Source organism: Poecile atricapillus, chromosome 11 (genome assembly GCF_030490865.1).
Source record: "Poecile atricapillus isolate bPoeAtr1 chromosome 11, bPoeAtr1.hap1, whole genome shotgun sequence".
NCBI lineage: Eukaryota > Metazoa > Chordata > Aves > Passeriformes > Paridae > Poecile > Poecile atricapillus.
Window position 1 is genome coordinate 7892998 of NC_081259.1, and position 24402 is coordinate 7917399.

Sequence of the window (24402 nt, forward strand, 5' to 3'; positions counted from 1 at the left end):
TAATTTTAATTTTTTTTTTTTTTAAAAGGGATGGCGGGGAGGGGGAGGGCGAAGAGAGGGTGAAATAAATAATCCGAGCGGAGCTCGCCGGGAGCCGGAGGCGGCGGGACCGGCAGGCAGCGCTCTGCCGCGGCTGCTCCCGCCGAGATCGCTTCATTTCGCGGATCCCTCGTTTTGTAGCAGGTCACATTTTACCCTCGTCCGGGATTTAAAGAAAGACGATGTTCAGAAGCGGCAAGGGATTACAATTTAAATTTTTTTAAATTTATTTTTTATTTTTAGTGAGGAGCAGGTCAGTTAAGCACTCCAGATAATCATATTTACCTCCTGGCATTCTAGTCTGATTATTGTTGCTGTTATTATTTGTATGTGCCGGATTCGCCGCTACACGCACATCGCGTTAAGAATCTCTGCAGGAAATAGCAGAACCTGGAGGGGACATAATTAAAACTGTGGGGAAACGGGGAGCAGAGAGGGTCTGTAAGGGGTCGCGGGTGCGTCCCTGGGGCACGTCTCGGGACGGGCGGGCTCCGCGTGTGGCTGCGGAGAAAGGGTGCTGCGGCAGCCCCCAGGTGCGGAGGCCGGACGGGAAGGGCATTGCTGGGGGAGGAGAAGGCGTGAGAGAGGCACGTTGCATGGGGGGTGCATGGCAAGGAGAGGGAAAAATGGGAGAAGGAGTCAGGAATACGAAAAGATGGATGGAAAGGAAAGAGGGGAGAAAGGAAAGGCCAGGGAAAGGGAGAGAGTGAAGGGGAGAGGGGATGGGGAGAGGAAGAAGGAAGAGAGGGAAAGGGAAAGAGGCGAAAAGGAGAGAGAGTGCCGAGGAGAGGGGAAGGGAGGTTAGTTGCTGGTGCAGGGCTGTGCAGGGGTGCTGTTCGCGTCTCCCCCAGCCCAGTGGAGGTGCTGCCGGGGCACGTCGGGGCGGGAGGAAGCGGAGAGGAGGTAGGGGAGTTGAGCGACCCGCGGCGCAGCCCTCGGCAGAGGCCGGGGCAGGGCGAGAGGAGGCGGCCGGTAGCGGGGTGCGGCGGAGGGGCCGGTGCCGAGCCCAGCAGTCCCATCCCATCCCATCCCGATCCCGTCCCATCCCATCCCGTCCCGTCCCATCCCGTCCCATCTCATCCCATCCCATCCCACCCGCTCCCGTCCCATCCCGTCCCATCCCATCCAGTCCCGTCCTGTCGCGTCCCATCCCATCCCGTCCCATCCCGTCCGGTCCCGGCCCGGCCCGGTCCGCTGCAAAGCCCATCCCGGTCTGGAAAGCGCGGGAAAGGGGGCGCTGATTTAAATGAGGGCCCGGGGATTGGCTGGGCGCGGCGTGACGTCACTTCCCAAAGGGGGCGATTACCATGCGAGGGGAGTAGAAGTTGGGCAGCGGGGCGGGAGCGCGAGTGCCGCTCGCCGGGCCGGGCCGGCGGGCTGGGCACCGAGCGCCTCGCATCGGCCCCGCAGCCCAGCCCAGCCCTGCGCCCCCGGCCCGGCCCGGCCCGCCTCGGCTCGGCACAGTCCGACCTGTTTCGGTACGCGCGGTTCGGCTCCGAGCCCCCGCGGCAGCTCTCCGTGCGCCCGTGGCTCTGCCCCGGCTCATCTCCGCTTCGCATTTATATTTTTTTTTCTCTCTCTCTCTCTCTCTCTTTTCTTTCTTTTTTTTTTTTTTTTTTTTTCCCATTCTTTTTTTTTTTTTTTTTAAATTTTTTTTTTTTTTTTTTAATGTGTGTGTGGTTCCCGGTGGCAGCTCCTGGCCGCCCTGCCCCGGCCGTGCCCGCACCTTGGAGCGGACGACGGACGGACGGACGGATGGCCGGCATCCCCGACGGAGGGATGTTTCTGTCTTTGGTTATCTAGCTGTATGAGTGTTGTGGAGCCATCATAAAGCTAGATAACCGAAAGTAGAAATGACTTCCAGACCTGCTCGCCCAGGGGAAGCGGCCGCACCAGGACCGGCAGTGCAGAGACGGCCCGACTCGCCGCCCTGGAGGCTCCAGGTAAGGGCTGTGGTTCCGCGACCTCCCCGTCGGGCCGCCCCGGACAGCCCGGGACTCCGCGGCAGCTGGCGGGAGGGACGGGGACAGGAAGGCGAGCCCTCCTCCAGTTCTTCCTTTGCCAAATAAATCCGGGGTTTAATTATCGGATAAACGCACTTCGAAATTCACTCCTAGGCTGCGGGGTGTCGCGGCTCTGGGGGCATGCTGAGAGCGAGCCCCCTCCCCAAATAAATCCTCCCCCCGTCCCAGCCTACGGGTCAGATCACGAACCCCCCCAGCTTCTGGCTATCTTTCTTTCTCTCTCTCTCTTGCTTTATTTTTTCGGCTATGGATTTGATCCTGGCCTCCCTTTGGAAGGTCAAGTTGGTGAGAATGTGATCACTTTTCTTGCGTGGTGGCTGTTGCTTTTGTCCGCAGCTGCGGGGGGATGCCCAGGGAAGGGGTCTCGCTGCTGGGTGCACCCCTCCAGCGTGCAGCCGCCCGGCCCTGAGGCTTCTTTAGGAGCCGAGCGCTTGGCAAGGCACAAAGCCTCCCTCACCTCCGCTGCAAGCCCCAGAAGTTGAAACATAATATGTATTACAATGTCTGGCAAATAAAAAAAAAAAAAAAAAAAAAAAAAAGGTGGAAAAAGAAAGAAAGAAAAGAAAAGAAAAGCAATTGGCACATCTGCATTCCGTTCCCATGGCGACACAAAGCACCGTGCTCTCCGCCGAGCCTCCCCTGCACGTTTTCCCAGCTGGCGTGGGGCGAGCGCCCCTGGCCGGGACCGGGGTCCCCCGGGCCCCCCGGCCCCCTGGGGCAGGTTGGGAACATCGCCACGGGCCCCTCGCCCGCCGCTGGCCGCTCGCATCCCGCAGGGACGATCCCCGCGCTGCCGCCAACCCACACGGGTCGTGACAGCTCCGGGAAGGCTGCAGAGAGAAACCTCCCCGTGGCAGGGGTTGCGAGTGGGCTGTTAGCCGCCTCTCTGCCCCCCAGGAGATGCTGCGGGAGATGAGGAGGGCTGGCAAAGACGCTGCCGCGTACCCACTACTCGGCGGGTACCCTGCCCCGTCCTCTCTCTCCTCCGCAGTGGGCATCCCTAGCCGAGGGCGAGGGGAGCACCGCAGGGCCGAGGCGGCCGTGCCCAGCGGCGTGCGGGGGCGGCGAGAGGTGGGAGCCCCCCGCGCCTCGCAGGCAGGTTTTCCACCTTCCCTTGCACGGGGTAATGGCGTCAGATGCCACGTAGGCCCGCAAAGCTAAATCTGCCTGTGCACCCTTCCAGGGCCAGCAAAGCACCGCCATAACCACAGTAAGGAAAAAGGATCTCAGCCTGAATTTGGCTATACCGGGAGAAAGAAAAGTTCTGAGGAGCTGTTATTATATATTCTAATGAGAAGTCATTGGAGAAATTAAAAAGGGCAGAGAAAGACGAAGACGCCAGCACTAATTCCGCAGGAAGCCTCCCAGGGAAAAGGCTGTGTGAGTGTGAACGCTGAAAAGCATGAAGGCCTGGAATTAGACTATCATTTAGAAAGCGTTACTAATCCGAAGTTACAGCAGTAATTCCATGATTTGCTGGGTCCCACACGCAGCGCCAGAATTAAAGATACGGATTTTCTAGAAATGTAACTCAACTGTGGCACCGAGTCTCGGCAAGATCCGAATGAATCATTCATTCCAAAGGCAGCGAAAGACGTGTCATTAAGAACGAACCTCCTTCTCTCCAGCCCATCTGGAATATGTATACTCGATGCAATCCCAGAAATTGTGGAAGAGATCGGAGGTGGGGAGGAAGGAATGTAGTCCTTTCCCTCCTTTATTATGTTGGCTATTTTTAAGAAATAATTTTCCAATTATTTTCACAATATTGTGAGTGGCGCTCAATTCTTCTCCTATTTATTTTTTCCCCCCTTTCGTGCGCTAACATCGAGTCAGGTGCAAACGGTTTCAGTGGAGATGCTTTAAAACTAGACTGAACAAAGCAGGAGGGAACTGAGCAAGGTGGTTGATGAATGCATTTATTCCGGAGTAATGATTTGATGGGGGATGGAGGAAAGAAACATTCAAATTCCTAATGAATGTAATTCAGGAGGAATCATTCAACCAGCATGTTAGAGAAAATCTGTTTGGTGGGAGTGTTCTGCACTGGCAGAACCCAGGAGGTATTTCTGTCCCTGGCTTTTGTAATTGCAAAAGGTGAAAATATAAAAAGAGGATCTGAGAAAAAAAAAAATATACACACATATAATAAATGTCTTTGTGTGTGTATATATAAATACATATATATATAATTTCATGAAATAAAATGGAAGCGTGGAAATCTGTGTCTACATGAGAACTCTTACAAAGGATTGATGCAAGCTTTTTCACCTTGCTATTCAATCAGCTGGTCAGAAACCACTCTTGACTTTTACAATTTTTTTTTTTTTTCTCCACAAAATCACCTCTCCTGAGCTGATTTTTCAGGTATTTTTTCAGGCCATGTACTTGGTACATTACCCCAGAGCAGTTCCCCTGAAGGGGACTGAGACAGGGACTGAGCGATTTGCCCTTTAATGTCCAGGAGAGAGAAATTGCGGTTGAATTTTTTCTGGTGCTTTAATGCTTTGTTTTTGCCCCCATTGTTGGCATGAACCTATGGGTGTCTCGAGGAGGTGTGAAGGCAGCACCCCCTCAATTAACAAGGGAGGTGGCAGTGAGTGATGGGTATGAGAATCCCCAGCTCATGCATGCGTGGGTGGGGGGTGAGGTTGTGGATGAAGCCCCCCAGCAAATCTCTGCTTGTGACATACCTGCTGCATCTAGAGAGTCCCTGGCAGCCACCCACAGGTCTCTGCTTTCTGTCTTTTTTTTTTCTTTTTTTTAAGTGCCATATTGGAATAGAGGTCCCCAAGGGTCTGTCCTTGGGCCAGGGGTGGATTTTGGCTGGACACTGTTCCCTTTGTGGCTTTGCTTTTTTGCCCTGTTAGGGTAGCTGTTGGTTTGGATGGATCTTTGCCCCTGTGTAGGCAAAACCCACAAGGGAAGGCATCTTTTCCAAACGTGCTGAGATGGGAGTCCAAGTCCCGGCATTCCTGGTTCTTTCTCTTCTCGGTGAGACTCTCCTGGTGGAGATAGGATGCAGCGTAGGCCGAATGTGGGTGAGGTTCCTGGAGCTGGGTTGTGATGTCTTTGTTCTTCAGGCAGAACTGGGGATGGGCAGAGGGAGACAGAAATAGAAGAATCGGCATGTGCCATTGGGGGATAAATGGAAAATGCGGTTTGTGGGTTTTACCCCAGGGAAATGATGCTCTGGGAGATCGCGTGCTCCAGCTCAGGATTTCCCACCTTTTCCTAATACTTGTCCACCATGCAGTGGGTTTGGCTTGGTGCATGAGATGAAGGGGGTTTATACCAAATACCGGGGGAAGCCAAACTCACCAAGGCTCAGGGTGAGGTGGAGAAGGGGCTGTTCAGGCCCTGCTGTTTGAAGGAGCTCCCCTGGGAGCCAGGCTGTGTGAGCATGCACGCTTGGTTATGGATGAAATCCCATCAATGGGCATTTTTATGGAACTGGCTGACAATGGCGAGTTCCACTCTTGAGGCTGGGCCCAGCCATTTCTTTTGTCTCTCTTGGCTCCCATGCCCTCTCTACACCCTTGATGCAAACAGACGGTGCCTCCCTTTACCTGCTGCTGTGCCCTGCCTTTGTCCGTGCCGCTGGAGGAAGGGCAGAGCCCAGGAGCTTGGTGGGTCCATCCAACCTGTGGCCATGGATGGGTGCTGCTCGTACCCCAGGGAGGGATCACGGCTGCCTGCTGGAAACGCTCTCGTGTCTGGGTGGAGGGAAGGTGCTGATTTGGCATCTGCCAGCGCTGAGGTGCCTGGCACGTGGCGGTGCACACACACCGTTCATGGTGTGGGTACCGCGTGTCGCCCTGACACACCGCAGCCCCTCAGTCACCCTGAGCTTCTGGATGTCCCCAGGGGCCACCAGCATAAGATGGACATTTGACTGCCCACGTTGGCTTCCCCACGCTGGCTTCCCCAGCACATGGTGCAGGGTGTCACCCTGTCCAGGTCGGGGATTTTGGCGTTTTGTGCCCAAAAGCCTGGTCACCTTGGAAAGGTGTTTGCCAGGACCCAAACTGGAAAAACATCATCTTGGGATTCTCACCATCCCTCTGTCCCTCTGAGCGCACATGTTTGTGACCAGAGCTTGCATGCGAGGCAGGGCCATCACACTGCCCACAGCCGGGCTCCCGCAAGGAGTCAGGACGAGGTTCTGGCTTTCGTGTTTTCTAATACTTATTCAGGGGCTCACGTTTGGTTAGGAGCGTTTGCCTCGAAAGCTGAGAAGTGGGGGTAAAAAAAAGAAAATGGGGGGAGCAAAAGAACACAATCTCCGGCAGTTAGCTGTCTCTTGGAAACTCAGCTTGCTGTTCCTATAGAGGCTTTCTCTTTTCCTTCACCCTGGTCTGGCCTTAAGTACCACTTTAAGCGGGCTTTGCTCATTCACATCCAGGCTCCTTAGAGCAATTGAGCCCGCGGGGGTTTGAAAAGAAGGGACAGTCCTTCAATGGCAGGACCTTGGGCCAGGCTAATTGGTTTTGGTTCAAGGGGATACTGGATTTGTGAAAAGCCCAAAGACATCTTTCCCACGCCAAATCCCGGCTCTTCAGAGGGGGAAGTGAGGGGTGCTAGGTGGAGAAGGGAGCTGAAAGAAAGATGGTTTAGTTGAGGAACCTTGTAAGGACCAGGACGCCCAGCAGCCTCAGCAGGGATGGGCGCAGCCGGGGGCAGCGCCAGGGCGGCACAGCAGCAGGGCACAGTGCCCTTCCTCCTCGGACAGCACTGGCTGGCTCCCGGTGGCATGCTGGCAGCAGTGGCCTGGTTTCATTAAAACCAGGCTTTTTCAGTGCATGCCAAACTCCCATGGAGATGCCACAAATGCAGGAAGGATGGGACATGAGTCCAGAAATCAAATGGTGTCTGTGTGCTCACCTGTGCAGCCATGGGGGGAATTTTTTGAGGTCTCTTGTATCTCGTTTTGATTTAGGAATTTATTTATTTTTAAACATTGACTCTCTCTGGCACCATTCCAGCAGTCCCACGACCTTTACTCTCCCCAATCCATAAAAATCACTTAATTATTGGGCTGAAAATCAAGGCTTGGAAACAAAGCCAGCTTATGGGACCATCAGTTCTTGATATATTTCCTGAGAGGACATATTTCTGGGCACCTTCAGAGCAGAGCACGCAGCTTGTTGGATATGAGATATCAAGGCATTATTTATTGAGGAAGTCTTCACACTCCCTCATCTGTTATAATTAACTGATGACATTTTTTCTTAGGTTCAAAATATGGTGAAAAAGTATAATTAGCACGAAGCTGAGGCACTGCATTAAAATGTCTCCTATAGTTAATGTAGGGTAGTCGTGCTATTTATTATAGGAGGAGCTGGCTCTGACCTCTGTGTTGCCTAACACTTTTTATTGTAAAGATTCTTGAACTTTTTTTTCTTTTTGAGAACCTCTGACACTCCCATTGTTTGCTGTGGGCCCTTGAAATTCGTCTGGGGGAAGCTCTTCGAGTCGAGAAATGCCTATTCTTTGTCCCTTAAATTCCTTTCAGGTTTAGCTGAATTATGAATTGTTCAGAATCGTGAATTCCCTTCTCTTGCATCTTGGGGGGGGGAGACAAAAATGAAAATTTATTGTTTCCCTGGAATAATAATAACAGATCAGGACCAGGGTGAAACCATGGACTGCCACCACTTTATTGCAGAGCTCTGGACCAGCCAAGGAAGGTGGGAGGGTGTTCACATCCAGCTCCATCACCCCTTTCCACCTTTAGGTCATATCCTTCCAGCACAGACCCTTCTCCTGGGAGAAAACTCCTCCGTGTTCTGGTGCCAGGAGGAAAGCGTGAAGGGTGTGTGGGTGCACTGGCCTGGGCACTGCCAGCCCCAGCAGTCCCCTTCTCTGCCAGCCCCGGGAGAGCTGCCTTCTGCCGCTGCCAGATAACATTAGTCCTGTATTTCATAGTGGCAGAAATCTGTGCCGAGGCTTGGGGCTTGAAATCTCTCTGCCCGCACAGGATGAAGCAGGGATGGGTGCGGGGTGGAGGAAAGGGAATTTGTTACACTTGCCTACAATTGTTTTTCTTTTTGCTTATATAAACAATCTATTATTTATTAGCTATAAATAATGCATTTTTCTGTATGTTTAGAATGCACGTGATTTCTGTATATTAAAAATGTACATGGTTGAAGGCACCAAAGTGAGTGCTGGCAAGTCGGGGGGTACCTGATTTCATTTTGACCATGAGGTGTTAATTCAGCCTCTCCCTGCCCATGCCCTTACGAGGCTGATGACACGGTCACAGCCTATTTTTAGCTCAGTCCCTCTTTTCCTGTCCAGAGTGGCTGCACAACGAGGTGGAATTAAGGTTGCATGGACAGCCATAAATTGGACACTTCCTAACTTTGAAGTGCTTGACCACGCAATCTAAGCGAGGGCTCTTCAGGGCAGTATTTCTGCATGTGGTATTAACTGCATTGGCTGGGGATGTCAAACACAGGGGTAGAGAAGCTGTAGAGCAGAAAAGACCTATCAGACTATTGAAAGTGTTTGTTTGAATAGGTGGGGGAGTCAACAGAGCCTACACTTGATTTGAGCTAAATGGCCAAGAAGATATCTCCAAGCTGAGAGGGGGGAAGCCTTTGTTCCTTCGGTCCCTGCCTTGATGTTTTCTTTGCCTTTGGTTTTCCCTCATTCCCTCCTAAGGAGGTTTGGGCTCCTGCTCTTGAGGAACCTTTGGCTTGCGTAGTGAATTTATGTGCTGGTGGAAGCGAGGGTGTCCCTCGGAATGTGCACACACACGCACGCTCCCGTCATCGCACCAGCAGACGTGTGCTACCGGCTCGCAGGTACTTGCTGATTGGCGTCCCTGCCTTGTCTTGCCTTGCCTTGCACACTCCCTCTTTCCCATGTCACTGTCAGGAGTCATTCCACATGTTGGAGGGAAAGGAGAGGCCTTTGTGTTTTACACAGGAAGGATAATCTCTTTTTTAGCTGCTGGAAGAATTACTCCAAAGGTGATTTTACGCAAAGCATATTTGTCTTTACTTGAAATAGCACTTTCTGTTTTCTTTTTTTCCTTTGTTTACTGGTGGGTATCTCCATTCTGGCTCTCAGTAGGATGCTTGGCTGTCTGTTTTTGAGTGGAATGGACACCTTGAGCAAATCAGTCTGGAAAGTAAGCAGCCCTTTGTTTTACTTTCCGAGGTATAATGCAGTCACAGCCCCTTGCACATACCTTGTGCCGATACCAGAGCACTCTCCCTCAGCTGGCAGTGTATTTGCCCTGGGTTATAATTATTTGACCGAGCAATTTTGTGTTTCCAGAATTCCTGGAACCTGATGCCTGCCTGGGGCTGTTTCTGGAACGGCACAGGTATCTAAATGTCCTGTGTTTGGGTTTCCATTGTTTGGGTTTGGCTTGTGTTTCATGAGCATCTCTTTCGTAACTTTCCCCCTCTCTCCTGCCTCTCAGTTCAGCAAAGGGCCTGTCTATCTGAATGCAGGCAATAAACATCTGTTCTCACCCTCACTTCTGTTAATGAGATAGAGACAGGTAAGCATCACACATACCAACTTCCCTGCTCTCAGCAACATCAAGGAAACGGTGACAAGCTATTAATGGAAAGTGATGGTCTGGGTGCTAATTAGTGCTTCCTTTTCAACTTTTACCTACATGTCTGCCGAGATGCCCATCCCAGCCTCTCCTCTCTCCCTGCATCCCTTTGTTTCCAGCATGTTCTGTGTTCTCTGTGCACATCCCATGTCAAAGAGTCTTCTCTATTTTTTCCCTACCAATCACTTTCTGCATCCCTTCATTCCATTTTTTTTTTCCTTTTCCCTGGCACCCTTATTCTCCTGTGGTTGTTCCAGCCAAAGAATAAGCATGATATTGTAGTAGGATCTGGAAGCTTGGGGATGGGATATGTGAAGTTGGTCAGGAATTGCGCATCTTCATCACTGGGTAGTAATATTTGCTTGTGGCACTAGTGCACGGGGTCAAATTACCCGGGGGATGTGAGGTCAGAGATCTATCCCCTCTTCCCACAGGTAATGCTGTAGGGAGCCTCCCAGCAGCTCACAGGTCTTGATCATGGAGCAATTAGTATTTAAAGTAGATCTTCTGGTAATGCCCAGAGACCAAGTAGGACAGGCCTCCATGGTGTGAGCCTGCAGGAGATGACAGGTCCTGCCCCAGAGAGTTTGTGATCTAAACCCTAAATGGTTTTGCTGTCCACCATCCCCTGTTTTTTTAATGGCTGGGTTTTGAGATCCACCCCAATTTATGCTGCAGCAGAAACATGATTCCTGGTCTCAGCTTGGTGCCCGGTCTCTCCCGTTTCTCTTTCTTCTGGTCCCTGGGCTCTGCCCCTTCCCCAAGGACACTAATCATCCCCTCCTCACCTTTTCTGCACGGGCTGTGGGTTTCTTGCTGCCAGGCTTGTGTCCCAAGGAGCTGCCTAATCTCCCCCTGTCATTCCCAGTCACAGGCTCCGCACACACCATAGCTTTATGGGGGAATGCTTGCAGGGCAGTGGGAAGAGGCAGCCATGGTTTGCACATCAGCTAATTAATTTTCATGACTGAACGATGCTGCCTGGTCTCTTGTTTATACTCCTCGCCTCTCCCCTTCTCCCCCTCCTCGCTGACACACACACAAGACGACACATCTCGTAGGAACGTCAGCATCCTTCCACAGCCTTGAGACGCGAGCGGTTATTCTGTTGGCTTGTCAAACGTGGGTTTCCCTGCTTCATGGTACACAGGGGCCCCCTGTTTCACATTTGCTGATTCTTATTAGACCCAGCGCGCCAGGGCCCTGTCTCTCCCTGCAAAGCAACGCGCCGCATCCCATCCATAAATCCAACCCTGGAACAAAGCCTCTTCTACCCTGCCCCATATTTCTACCCAGCCTGCCCGCTTTCCCCTCTCTCTCTCTCTCCCCCTCTCCCGTGCTGAAGGTTTCCTAGTGCCAGGGAGATATGATAATTCTTGTGAAGAGAGCATGAAATGCCTCTGCTCTTTGTGTCTGTTTAATTCAATGAGAATCCCAGCCCCAGATGTCATGAATGGTGGGCTTTGTGCTGGCCCTTCCTAAGCCCTAACCGCCAGCCCAGCTCTCTGTCTTTCTTGTTTCCCACCACTGGATACTGATTAACAAACTAAATTATTTTTCCTCCCTAATGATGTTTTCCCACTTTGCCCACCAGGCTGGAAGAAGCCACGGGGAGGAAAGAGTTTGTGCAAAGGATGAGATAGCCAGGGAGAAAATTAAAGAGACAGTGTTGCTGTCTGGGCTCTGGCAATGCAGGTCCACTCGGCTTTATTTCCTTATTAGAGAACGGGGTCGTGTCTGGCTGTATTTTACGTGGCTGGGTGTATTTCAGCTGAGGGATGGGCTTGGAAGCATCTGCACAACGTATGCTCTGGAGCATGCCAAGGTCTGTAACTCACTTGCAATTGTGTGTGCAAGTTTGCACGGCCCCAAATTTAAGGTCTCTTTTCCAAACTTGAGTGACATGTGGTAATTACTTGACATCCGTCCATGCATATGGGAACCTCTTTCTAATTGAGACAAATTCTCTTTTCCTTAATCAGACATGACTGAGAGTTCGTGGAGTGGGATGCCTTGGGAAGGGCTGGGACGTCTCCACCTGTGCAAGGAGAGGTGAGTCCCTGGATGTCTTGCTGAAGGATCAAGTCCAACTCATGTGTGGGAGACCAGCTCTTTTACCTGATCCCTCCCTCCCTCCCACAGCCAAATTCCCAGCCAGGCTTTTGAAACAGGGCCAGTTGTTAGCTGCTGCTAGAGAAGACCAGCAGCGATAATCCAGGGAGCCTGGATGGAGCTAGAGGCAGGTGGCCAAGGCAGGATTGTGCAGGGCCACTTGCTTCTTGGAGCCCAGCAGTGCCTCCTTGCTGGACACCGGCAAATCTGTGTCCAGCAAACACCCTCCTGAAGCAGTAAAAGAGGATGGGTGTCGACCTTGTGGGTAGAAAAGATGGTAGGGAGGGAGAGAACCTTTTAACAACTATCTAGGGGTCTGAGCTGTGCCACTGAGAGTCATTGAGAGGGGGTTGGTTTGGCATTTTGATTTAAAAAAAAACCCCAAACAAACAGAAAAAATAGAGGAGTCCCTGTGTTGGTGGTGTGGACTCCTCTCAGCTGGGACACGGGCGGGGACAGGTCTGATGGACAGGGCATGACAGAGAGCTGGGTGTGCTTGGGAAGGCTCTACAGTGGTGCAGTGCTCAGCCCTGTATTTATCAGACAATACAATATATGTATTTATCTCTCACAATTGAGAGCTTGAGTCAGAGAGGGCCAGAGCCTTGTCTTTCCCTGTGCAGATCTGGGAGGCTTGTGCAGGCTCACCTTGAGCGGCTGCTCCTGTCAGAGCCACGCCAGTGCTGCAGTACCCAGCCATGGTTCCCCTTTTCCTCAGCTTCAACTCAGAGGGGGAATAAACAGGGAAAAGGGAGTTGCTTGCCTGCACCCACCAAGCCCCTGCAAGCACACCCACTGCATCCAGCAGAGCACTGCCTTGTGTACGGCCTTTGCTTCCCACTGCAGTCACATCTGACCCTTATTACTTCTGCAAGTTAGAACAAGGCAGGAAAAATGGCTGTGCAGTGAGTTTCTTCATGCACCAGGATTTATTAAGAACAATAGGGGAAATCAATCCAGCTATGTAGAATACATCGCAGGCTGCAATGGGATAAAGCATTTATTCCGCTCTTGAAGGGTAGAGCTATAACTCATGGGAGGCAAAACCCTTAGTGCTCTGGAGTCCCTTCCCTTCATGTGTGCAAAGAAATGCTTTAGCCCATGGCAACCTACCAGCTATTGAATTTGTGTGGAGAATCTGCTGTCCTTCCCCTTTGCCGGCCCCTTTTTGGAAGGCGAGTCACTCATTAAAACACACCTCTGGAAAAATGAAGGGGCTGTCGGTTCGAAGGCATCTCTGCATCTCGGTTTTACTTTAAACAGAAAGGGAATAGAAATGTCTCAGTGATTTAAAAGCGACCCCCCACCAATTTTGAATGGACAGATTGTGCTTTAACCAACGCAGGATTTGCTGCAACTTTCTGCTGATGCCCAAGGACCAGGCACTGCAATTACAGCAGAGAGGGATGGGTTGGGGTGTTGTGACAAGGCGAGATGCTGTGCAGGGAGATGTGTGTTGTGCAGCTGAACACCTCCAGTGCTGACTAGATAGATGTGTGTGTATATATATAAGTACTCCCTGTGCCCAGCTCTCTGCTCGTGGCAGAAGGCATGCGGTGCAAAGACTGGAGCAGTAGTTAGCAGGGGCAAAAGGTGACCAGGATTTGTTATAATCTTTCTGGGTGTGAGAGAGTGTGAAGCTGGGGGAGGTCGGTTGGGTGGCATTAATAGTGAAATGGTATTTTCACTAAGCCTATTTTCACTGGGTCTAATCTATGTTGTGGGAAGAGGATCTCTTCCATAGGACAGACCCAGCGAGGCTGGTGAGCTGTTTGGAGGGGTCTGGGCTGCCAAGGAGTGCGGGCAGTGGGAAGCGAGGCAATTGAGCAGACACGTCAGACGGCCTTCCTCAGCAGAGATGACTTGGTAGGTAGCGTGCTGTTGGGCAGATGGGGTTAATTCTTACACCCAAATCAAAAGGCAACCGAGGGGGGAATGTTTTATTAATGAAAGCAGCCCTTTGTGAGTATTCCTCCCGAGGCACGTTCCCTCCACCCGCTGCCTTCCCCCCTGGCTGCTGTCTGGCCCCATGTCTTGCTCAGTACCTGCTCAGCTGCCACTCACCCACTGATAGGTTTCATCAAGAAATGTCTCCATATGGGTCTGAGTCCTGGGTATGTGGAATGGGAGGAGGAGGAGGAGGAGGAGGAGGAGGAGGAGGAGGAGGAGGAGGAGAGATGAGTCCTTGGCCATGCTGGAGACAGGGTTTGCCACAGGCAGGCAGAGCTCGGGCTGTCACAGGTTGCACATCAGCCCATTGATTGCTGCAATGGTGCTGTGGGAGTCACCTCTTGCTGGCACCGAAGAGTAAGAGAAACTGAGTGCAAGGTAAAATGCAGGTTGAAAGTGAGTACTTCAGTGGGTAGGGGAAGAAAGGAAGAGCTGGAGGTTGGGTTGGTGAGGTTGGAAGGGCCTTGCCCACCATCCAGTCCCCTTCCCATCCCACCACCTCTCTGCCTGCCAAGCAATGGGCTCAAGAGAGGAGCAGGGGATGCCCAGAAAGCAGCCTCTCCTGGTCTTTCTTACCGTGCTGTCTCCCTGTGCTCATGTCCTCGGGGTCCCTGGACACCTTGTTCTGTTGAAGGACAGGGCCGTGGGAGTGGCAAGCGCTGTGTGTGGAGATTATTTCTGTCGCTTTGTTAAAAATAAAACAAAAGCTGGTTTATGACAATTGATTCAGGAGAAAGAGGAAGTGGAGCTCAATTCCCAGAGCTCCTTTTAGCAAGGCTCTGCATGCGCGCGCGTGTGTCGTACGCGTGTCAGAACTGAGCACCCACGGAAGGCCGGGTCGGGAAACCTCACATGGAAGCGGGGAAAAGACCCCAGTGCATGGCTGCTTCCCTGAGGGAACCCCCGCAGGGCTAATGTTTGATCTGAGGCTCCGTTGTACTCCTCTGAAACCTTGGGATGTCAGGAGCTCGAAGGGAGCCTGGGATGGAAGAGGATGCTATTTGCATTTTCCTATGAATGCATCTATTTGTATAAATCTGGTGTCTCTGTGCATGCGCACACTCCCCTACGCATGCATTTGTTTGAAGAGCAACACACTGTCCCCGTAGTGTTCTCTGCTCAGGGCCAGAACTGGTTAGTCTGAAATTCAGACTCTTCCTGGAGGAGCTACAACTCCCCTCCCCGCTTCAAATCTAGCAATGGCTATGGACATAGGAGTCCCGAGATGGTTCACCATGTGATAGCAGAGTTTCGTTGTGGGGGATGAAGGCTCCCCCTTTCAAATTTGCACAGACATCAAAAGAGTCTGGAAGGTTCAAACAGATCACAACGTAATCAAAATGCCAAGCCACCGTCTGCTTCTGCCTTTGGGTTGACAAGCAGGATTAGCACCCAAGGGAAGCAGGGTGTAATAGTGTTTCACGGGCACTGTGAACAGCCCAGGAGTGTGCGGAGTACAGAAAGGTTAGCCGAAGGGCAGGTCTAGCTACAGACGTAGGGTTGGGGGGCGGATTTTAAAGCTAGGAGTTGTACGCGTACAACCTCCGTGGGTATTTACTTCAGCAGAAGGCAGGACTCTCCTGCATACCAGTGATGTCACGCTGGAAGCAGTTTAAGCTAAACTGGAGAAAGCCAGTTTAAGAGTGGAGATGTGCACCAGCGTGGCGAGGAGCAGCAGCAGTTGACCTATAGTGCTGTCATTATAATGGTGTGGTTTTCCGTGTAGACAACCCTGGAGCGGAGCAGCTAGCCTGCCATCCCTTATGTTTCACTGTCTAGCTGAGATGTATAACATGGCCCTGCCTGCATGCGGTTGCAATCAACCTCTAGTTCTCCACAGAGTACTGGAGCAGATGCCGAATTTTCAACGTGCGTTGTGTGCCTATTGCACCGTGTGAAATAGTCCCATCATAGCTAAAGACACATGAAATGCTTCACAAATACTGCTTTAGTGTCAGTAATTGCTGGTCTTGTCCTGAGGGCAGCCTGAGACCAGAGATGAGGGTTCCTTGGTTGGTATTTGGTGTGGCTCATTTGGAGAACTGAGAAACGCTGGTGTGCCCACTGTAAAGCTCCCATGGAGTGAGAAATGTATCTGTAGCTTTGTCTGTGTCATTTGTGTAACCGTGCATTTTATAACTGACCTTGTTTTAAATTTGTGTTAAATTAAGGTTTAGGAATCTCACGTCTTCTTTACTGATATCTCTGCAGTTTTGATTTGGGATTTGTTTTGTTTTAGTCAGGAGAAAGGCATAATTTACCCGTAACTCATTCTCTGATGGCTGGACAGGTGGCATCTTGCCTTGTAGCTCTCAGAATACTCTATCTGTCCAGGGCATGTCTTCCAGGGCCAGTCCCTGGCAGCTTTCAGAGCTCACCGGGACACAGTGAGGCAGGCGGATGCCTGTGTGGGGATAGGCGCACTTGTGTCCAACGGTAAAGCCATGGCAAGGGCACAGCCGCCTCTGTGGCCACGAGCAGGGCCCCGCCATGTGTGCTGCGTGGTGAAAGAGAAGTGTACCAAGATTGTTCCAGCCAGGAGAGCTGGGGAAAGAGCTGTGGGAGTGCCGCGTGCCCAGCGCCTTGGCACCGTGAGCAGGGCCAGGGCTAAGATGGCCGCTCGCCAGCGCACTCTGGTCCACCATGGCAACTTCTTTTCTCCTGGGGCTCCCCTTTACTGGCTGCCACTGCTCCCGGGTGCCCACTGCCTCGGGGCTGGCGGAGGGGAGCCCACTGGGATGGGCCAGCTGAGGGCCTGAGGCAGCGTGGGCCCCGGCGGCCATTTTGCGGGAGGCGAGCGCCGCCTGTAAGATGGCCGCATGGGCATGAGGTGGGGTGCAGCGCTGCCTTGTCCTCGCCACGCTGCCTCCCTCACGCCGTCCCCTCCTTATCTTGCTAATTACCGATGAAGGCAGAACAATAACGGGAGCTGGCATGCCCCAGTTCTTTCTCTGCCACCTCCTTCCTCGGGCGGAAAATCTGCGCGCACACCTCCCCCCCACCGCCCGCCAGCCCCTCTGTGATATTAACTGAATTAACATACTTCCTAATTTGCCCTGTGTTTTTCCTGCGCCTGCTCCCAGCCGCCTCGTCATGGCTTCTCCAACTGGTGGGGAAGAAGCGAGTGCGTTCATCCCCTCCGCTCGTTTGGTTGTATGCGAAAAATCCTTAATGACATCTAAAAGGGGTGGCGGGACAATAGCCCACGCGGGGTTTGGCAGGAGACGTGCGATATTTACCCCGCCAGACCATCCTCGCTGCCTCTTTGCCGAGGGATTACGACGGCCGCCGTCCCCGCGTTCCTCCATTTATTTATTTTGCTGGTGGCGGGGGGGACGCGTTGGCACGCGGCTGCTTTGTGCGCCTTGCTTCACCTATGAAAAGGACATATTAAGGTGTTGCCATAAACCCCCGGATGACAAAGAAAGCGCCTTTCTCTTCTGCTTGTGGGCAACAATGACAGAAGCCTTTAAAACCAAGAATTTTTTTTCCCCCCCAATTGCAGAAGGCTTCCCCTAAAAGGAACTTAAATACATACCATTAATTCTAAAGCACTGAGCTCCTGCTAACTATGCCATGCTTTTTGTTTCTGATAGTATTTGTCCATTGCAGAGAGCAAGCCAAGGATGCGGAGCCTCCCCCGCCCTCCTCCCTTTGTTTAAGTGACAAAATGTTTCTATGTTCTTGTTTAGAAAATAAACCTTTGTGGGGTTTTCAGCTTTTAGTTTTATTTTTTTCCCATTTATCGTGGTGTGAAATCCAAACTCCCCTTCTTCCCAGATCTTGGGAATCCATGTTCCTCATGATCAATTTTCCCTCCTTTATCTAAAAATACAACATTATTTTATAGCATTACTCTGAAAATGCAGCAGTTATATTTTGAATTTGAGTATTCAGAGCTTCAGGATATTGCAATATTTTTTTTTACAAGCGATGAATGAAACGCAATGATTTAAGTGTGTAATGCACAATACAGATGCCATGCATTGTAAATACATTTCAGGGGCATAAAATCCAACACAGAGAGCCGGTGTTCCACGAAAGCCGGGAGTCCAAAAATAACTGTAAAAATGAATTGTCTGTCGGGACAAATCTCTCAGATCCAAGCCAATATTTGCAAGGTTACAATATACAACTGGCTTACTTATTGGCATAAATATCTCATTTTAAAATGCCGATGATAAACTGAAAAAGAGGTGAAGGAGATATTTGACTGATTACTGGATGCCATGGATTCCCTGCATTTAATTTCATACTTACATGCTATTTACTTATCCCATGTTTATGGGTATGCGCTTTAGCTTCATATAAATCTCTCCTGTCTGTCTGTCTCGCTGCGTTCTTTTCTCTTCTGCCATCCCATCTGCTTCTCATGGTCCTTCTCCTGAAACCACATCACGGGATCTGATGGGGATAATGGGAATCTGCCTCTAGTCTCTATCATAAACATGCCAACGTGGGCTATTGTGTCGGGAGCCGGCGGTCACCAGATGGTGCTTGGTTGCCCAGGGTCTGTGTCACTGAGTTTGGTCTCTTGATAAACCAGCAGCTCCTTTAGCATTGTGTTTTCCACCAAGATCTACCTACCCTGGCTGTGGAAGGTGTAAGGACCTTGGGTAATGAATCCCAAGGGATGAAATCCTTCTGGGTGTGTTGGGTGCTTTGCAGCCTCAGCTATGAGCTGCCCTTGCAGAGCTGGGGTTTGTTAATCCCTGTGCTCAGCCGTGTTCACCCTGTCTGCATTCCTGGAAAGGAAAATGAGCCCGGTAGTTTGGGACTGAATGCTGTCTCCATGTGAAAAGCGGTCCATGTCAACCTAAGCAGACATCTTGCTACCTTTATGTACCAGGCTTGGGAAGACAGGACAGAGACATCTCTGTGATGCAGACAAAATCAAGCCATCTCCTCTTGCCTGGGCTCACAGACAACTCTTGAGTGTCTGCAAAAGGACTGGCTTGTGCAGGTAACACTGAGAGAGGTAGATGTTACAGAGTGACTGAGGTATGGGGCTTTCCCTGTGAAAAAATGTCCTCCAGCGAGGAGAGACCCAGGGACAAATCCTGCTCTTCATTATGTGCCTAGATGTCCTCAGGAGGTCCTGGACATTGTTGTACATGTGAGCTGCAGAGCAGGGATTAATGCAGAAATAAAGACTGAAGATAAAAACAGTGAGAGCGATGGCTCTTCCTGAACGCAGACAGATGGAGAGAGCCTGGCATAATTACATTTAGCAAAGGGTCGCCATGAATGAAACCAATTAAAGGAGAAGCAATGCTCACATGAGAGAGAGGGAGAGAGAAAAGCAACCACCTTTCTGGGTCTTCTTGGGCATCCACCTTCTACAGGGGGTGAGCCACGCACAGTCCCTAAGTCAGGGGTGAGCTTGTGCGTGCACCTGCCTCCTGGCTTAGGGGGACTTCACTTATCAGCCATGGTGAAAAGAGAAGGAAATGGGAAACATCGGGCGCTGGCGGGGCCGGCATGGAGCTGGCTTGCAGCCAGCCCCAGCCTCGCCGTCTCCATTGTCTCATGGCTTTAATGCGTGCCTAGAAATCCAGTATTTAGGATTCAGGTTACCATTGTAAAGCAGAAAGGTCGTGCTCAGCGCCGCTTGGCGTGGATTCCTCTGGCAGCTCTTTTGCCTGCGTGCCCCATGTTGGGACAGTGTTGGCAGAAGGCCTGGGGCCAGGAGGCTGCAAGGAGCACGGCTTTGCTGCCTCTGGCATGGTGTGCACCTTGCAAGGGATGCTGCTGGCTTTGGGATTTAGGGAGGGCAGCGGGAGGTGTCCAGAAAGCCACACAAAGGAGAGGTTTGCATTTCCTGGGCAGCCAAAGCTGAGCATGCCTTGCTGACAAGCCTGGCATAAAATCTAGCAAGGCAGGATCAGTGTGCCTCTTCCTTTGGCTCTCACTTGGTGGAAGCTTCACGAGTAGCTGCTGCTGGTGGCCAAGGCTAAAAGAGGCTTTTGGGACTGTTCCTCCTGATTTCATTTGTAGTCCCAGAAATGGCTGTTTTCCAGATTTCTTCCCTTCTTCTACAATCCTGCTCTCAAGGGAAGGTGCCTTTTGGGTAGAAGAGCAGCTGGCAAGGCTGGACTAGAATAATTCACAGGGGTTTTAGAGCAAACCTTGGGATTTGGGGTATCTGTTGCAAACCCCCAGCAACTGTAATCAAGGACTGTTTAAAAGTCTCAGTTCTCACTTAAAATTAATGGAATTATGCTAACAAGAAATGTATTTAGGGACATCTTAAGTGCAGGGAAAACTCTGGAAACAAATCAAAGACCTTGTAGGGCTTAGGCATTATCAGTGTGAAAAAAACTCCAATTAGTTGGTTTTCGGAATGAGTCTGCAATTTTGGGGATCAAGACTCAAAGCTCAAGGCTGACAGTGCAGGATGTTGCCTAACACCCGAACAGGGAGTAAAAGAGAGCCTCAAAGTGTCGTGGATCACACTGGGTTGGATAGCAGCTGGCTTGGGTCTCATTTAAATCCCTAGACATACTGAGGACTCTAAGGAGTGGTCCTAGCCACTGTTGTATGGCCCTGGGCACAGAGAGACTTGGGCACAGGGGTCTGTAGTCCAGAAGGTAATAACTGGTGATGTTGGTCCCTGGCACCCTATTCTACAAGAGAGGGATGCACATCTCTCTGTATGTGCTAATGAAGGTGGTGGGAACAAGGCTGTACAGATGCAGACTGGCTGTGCCTGTGGATATGTGTGCCTCTGTCTCATTCTGGGAACAGCTTGAAAAATGGTATTTGACTTCCACACTGCCAGGACTCAGAAAAAAAATGCTTTTTAAAATTTATTTGGTCCTTGTTTTAACTGAGAGGTCGTGTACTGTGTGCAGCGCTGTGGAAGACTCTGCTTAAGAGCCAGAGGAGGAGATGCTGTCTCTGTGGTGTCCTCAAGGGACTGTGCAGGATCTCCCCAGGCTGCTGCAGACATGTCCCAGCTTGCCACTTGGACCAGTGACTCAAGGGAATGTGCTCCTTCAGTCCATTTGTGATACATTTCATAGATACTGCCTTGGTCCCAGTGGCTGCTTGTCTGAATGTGCTGCTGCCAGTGTGAGTTTTAATACCTCTTATTGCAGAAGTGTACTGGAGCTCTCCAGAATGAAGGGCAAACTGCATGTGTGAGTCTGGACCTGTACCAAGCTTTTAAGGCAGTTGTGGTCCTGCACAGTCCCCGGGCTGAGCTTTCTGATGGCATGGCACTGAGGAGCAGAGTAGAAATAGAGGGCTTCTGAGTGGGTGCAAGGCTGGGACCCATCTGACTCATTTTGCTTGCAATCAGGTGGATGGGTGATGTGTCAGAACAAGCTGAGAGCTTGGGGAGGAAACAAATGGTTCACATAGATAAGCGCTGGCTGGGGGAGCCCATCAGGCACCTGTTCCCTTGCAAAGGAAAGATCCTTCCTGCAGCTTGTTGCATTTCTGTAGGCTCTGACTGACTTCTGCCTCCTTGCCTCCTTCTCATCCCCAAAGGACAGAAACTAAAGGAGTCCCTGCTATTGCTGCAAGAGCTTGAGGATGTGGTAGGAAGTGGCTGGTCTCTGCTACCTAATTAACAGCACGGCTGAGTGCTGGGAAACAAAGGCTCCGGTTTCTACACTCTCTTCATCCTTCTTCCTTCCTAGCCCCTAAAAGAAACCGCCCTACTGATACCATGGGATGTTCCACAGATACCTCTGTGGGTGCGTGGACATGGAGGGGACTGTCTTGCTGTGTGCAGTGGGTTGAGGATGGTGAATGGTGTGCTTTATTCCAGACTTGGATTAAGCACTCCAGGGAAGGCGTGGCTGGAGGAACAGGGATGCATCACTTCTGCTTGGGCTATTTCCAGCTGCAGCTGTCTCGAAGCTCTGCAGAGTGCCCTTCTGCCTCCTTTGGGGAAAACCTGCCTGTGTTGACCCATTTGGGTATGGAGCAAGCAGAGCTGGCCACAGATGTGTGCTGCAAGAAAGGCTTTGCCTGTTCCATGCTCCAAAGGCAGTACCAATCTACTGGGGTTGTGGCACCAGTGATCAGCAGGGGCAGTGCACTTGGCTGAGGGGCTGAGAGCTGAGGAGGGATTCTATGCATCTTGGGGAGTTTTCACTCCTGCATTCTCTGATCAGACCCACTCAGTGAGAGTCATGGTAGCAGGCAGAGGGACAGGGGGGAGTTTGAACCATGTTGTACTCCTGAGGGACTTGCTTTATGGCTGTGCAGAATTAGTCTGTGTTTTCTAGGCCACCTTTGAAAAGTGGCTGAAAATTTGATTTCCATAGCCTAAAGACTGAGCTCTGTGTTTGGCTCCTTAAAAGACAGGCAAGGACCAGAAATCTCCTGTGACTTGAGAGCCCAGCCAAGCTCTGAATGGCTCAATGAGGGTGGAAATGAGCTTTGCAGTTTGCTTTTACCACAGTCAAGTTTACTGCCGTTGTTCCTCCAGTTTGTGCACAAGTGCCACACTGAGGAGCTTCCCAGCTCCTCTCTGCTGCTAGGGCAGAAAGGCCCCTTTGCTAGGGCTGGTTTGGGAAGGACTGGCGTGGTGGCTGTCAAGACTGGCACCTCTTTTGTGCAGTGTTTTCATGGCTGTGCTTGGAAAGGGCGGGTGGGCACAAGGCCACCAAGCCCCCAGAGGAGGGATGTCTCTGGTGACGACCACTCATTTTGCCATGCAGCCCTGAGGAGCAGGAGGCTGCATGTCAGCCCGATAGAAGCTCTCTGCAGGTCCTCCTGCCCGAGGAGCTGGCAGTGACACATTTCTGACACAAACTGAGAGGAGATGCCGGCGTGAGATCCTGGTCATGTCATCTGGGATCAGGTACCAAACCCAGCCGTGGCTGCGAGCGGTGAAGGAAGCAGCTGCCCCAAGCGATGGTGAACATGATCCAGAGCTAATCCCGAGGCATCTGCTCCTTGTGTGTGCCTGTGGCAAGGTGCTATCCTCGAGGTCTCCCAGCCCCACACCGTAGCTGCTCCCGGGGCTCCGTGGCTCTCTGCAGAGCGGAGCTGTGGATGCCGGAGGGATGCCGGCTGAGGATGTGACGGGTTCGCACTGGGCTGCGTTAGATGACGGGTGCTGGCTCCACAGGGTGCAGGCACAAATATCTCAGGGGGATTTGCTTTCCTACAGAGCCTATTGCTCTCACAGGAAGATGGAAAATTTCGGGTCCTAAAGAGATGAGCACTGCCTGCTCAGGAACCATAGGGAAAAAAGACACCTACTGATTTTTTTTAATTTTTTTTTTCTCCCTGTTTCTGTCTGCCTATCAGCCTGTCAGCCAGCTAGATGCTAATCCACAGCAGCAGCAGCACAAATAAAGCTAGGCTAGAGGGATGCTAATTTATGCCTGGATTTCATGCTTTGTTTTACTTCCCCACTTTATTGGACAGAGTAGGCTTTGTGAGTGACGTAAAATGTTGCGTGTGCTCTCCCCATGGCAGGTTCCTGCACATGCAGAAGGAGAAGTTCATTTCTCTTTAGCTCCTGCAGCTTTGCACATGCCTTTCTCTGCCTCCTCTGGATCATTTTTGGGGGGGGCATTCCTGATAAACCCCCATCTGATGAGGACTCACTCTAAGTTTTGTTGCACTCTGTGTGAAACCCAGGGATGTATATCCAGTCTCATCGTGTCTTCTCTCATGGTGCCAGCATTTATGCATCTAAACTGTAATTTTTTTATGCTCTTGCTGGGTAACCAGACTACAGCCTCAGCAATTTGCATGAATAAATGTCATGTAAAATCATCTGCTCGTGGGTAGTGGCCAGACAAAAAGTTATGTTGTGAGGCAATCTGTTCTGAGTGATCTGTTTAATGAGATGTTGAGATTTACAGCTCTCAACGTCCATGGGGAAAAGCATGTATGGATTTAAGATCACAGCCCTGAGGTGACTTTACCTGTGTGGTACAAGTAGGTGAGGAGTTCTATTACTTGTTGCTTGGGAAACTCAGTGTGTTAAACTATGCTGTTAGGCAAAAACCTTTGAAAAGCCCTGTCTTAAAGGGAAATGTAAAGAATAGGCAAAGAGGTGTTAATAGCAGAGGGTCTTGCAGGGCTTCTTGCAAGAGTCTTGCATGGGATCCCCACTGGGACCCTAAGAGTATTGGAAAGGAAGGATCAGGCACCAGAGACAGGGAACAGACTCGTTGGGGGTTTGCTGTGGTTTTCAGTTCCCATTAGAGGCAAAGGGAGGGAGATGCTCAAATACCATTGGGTCTCTGTGCTTGCCAGGCTGGTACTGAGTGTTCTCTGCAGCCAAAGCTCCATGAGCAAAGCCGCAAATCACTGGGGAAGGAGAGAACAGGCAAGACGGAGCTGAAGGGGGCTTTGAAATGGCCACACCGGCAGGGATCTGTGAATTCCTTTGCTTTTCCACTCAGTTTTCTCACAACTCCTGCTGGCTCCTTGCAGAGCAAGTTGAGGGGAAGAGCTCGAAGGTGGGTCTTGTAGCAAGGTCTGCCCTCAGCTTCACCAGGTTAAATCATACGTGAGGATCTAATTGTGTTCAGTAAAAGCTGCCCAAATTTACAGCATGGAAATGAGAGCAGAATCATGAGTGTCCTTGTGTCCTTTTACCATCAAATAGATTTTCTCAGCCTTGAGATTTGCAAGCTGATCTCTGTAGGGTTTTATTTCATTTGCTGTCTTCATTGCCCTATTAAAACAACAGCTCTGTCCCCAAGTCCCTGCATGTCACTG

General features: G+C 51.1%; 1 long non-coding RNA gene across 1 annotated transcript in view; it reads left to right on the forward strand.

Annotated features, from left to right (window-relative positions):
- The first annotated feature begins 1732 nt into the window (after positions 1-1732).
- Positions 1733-24402, forward strand: part of LOC131583175 (uncharacterized) — a 35369-nt gene continuing 12699 nt past the window's right edge. The window contains exons 1-2 of the long non-coding RNA XR_009278464.1: positions 1733-1982; positions 11625-11694. This is a non-coding gene — a long non-coding RNA (uncharacterized LOC131583175). The remainder of the gene's footprint in view (positions 1983-11624; positions 11695-24402) is intronic.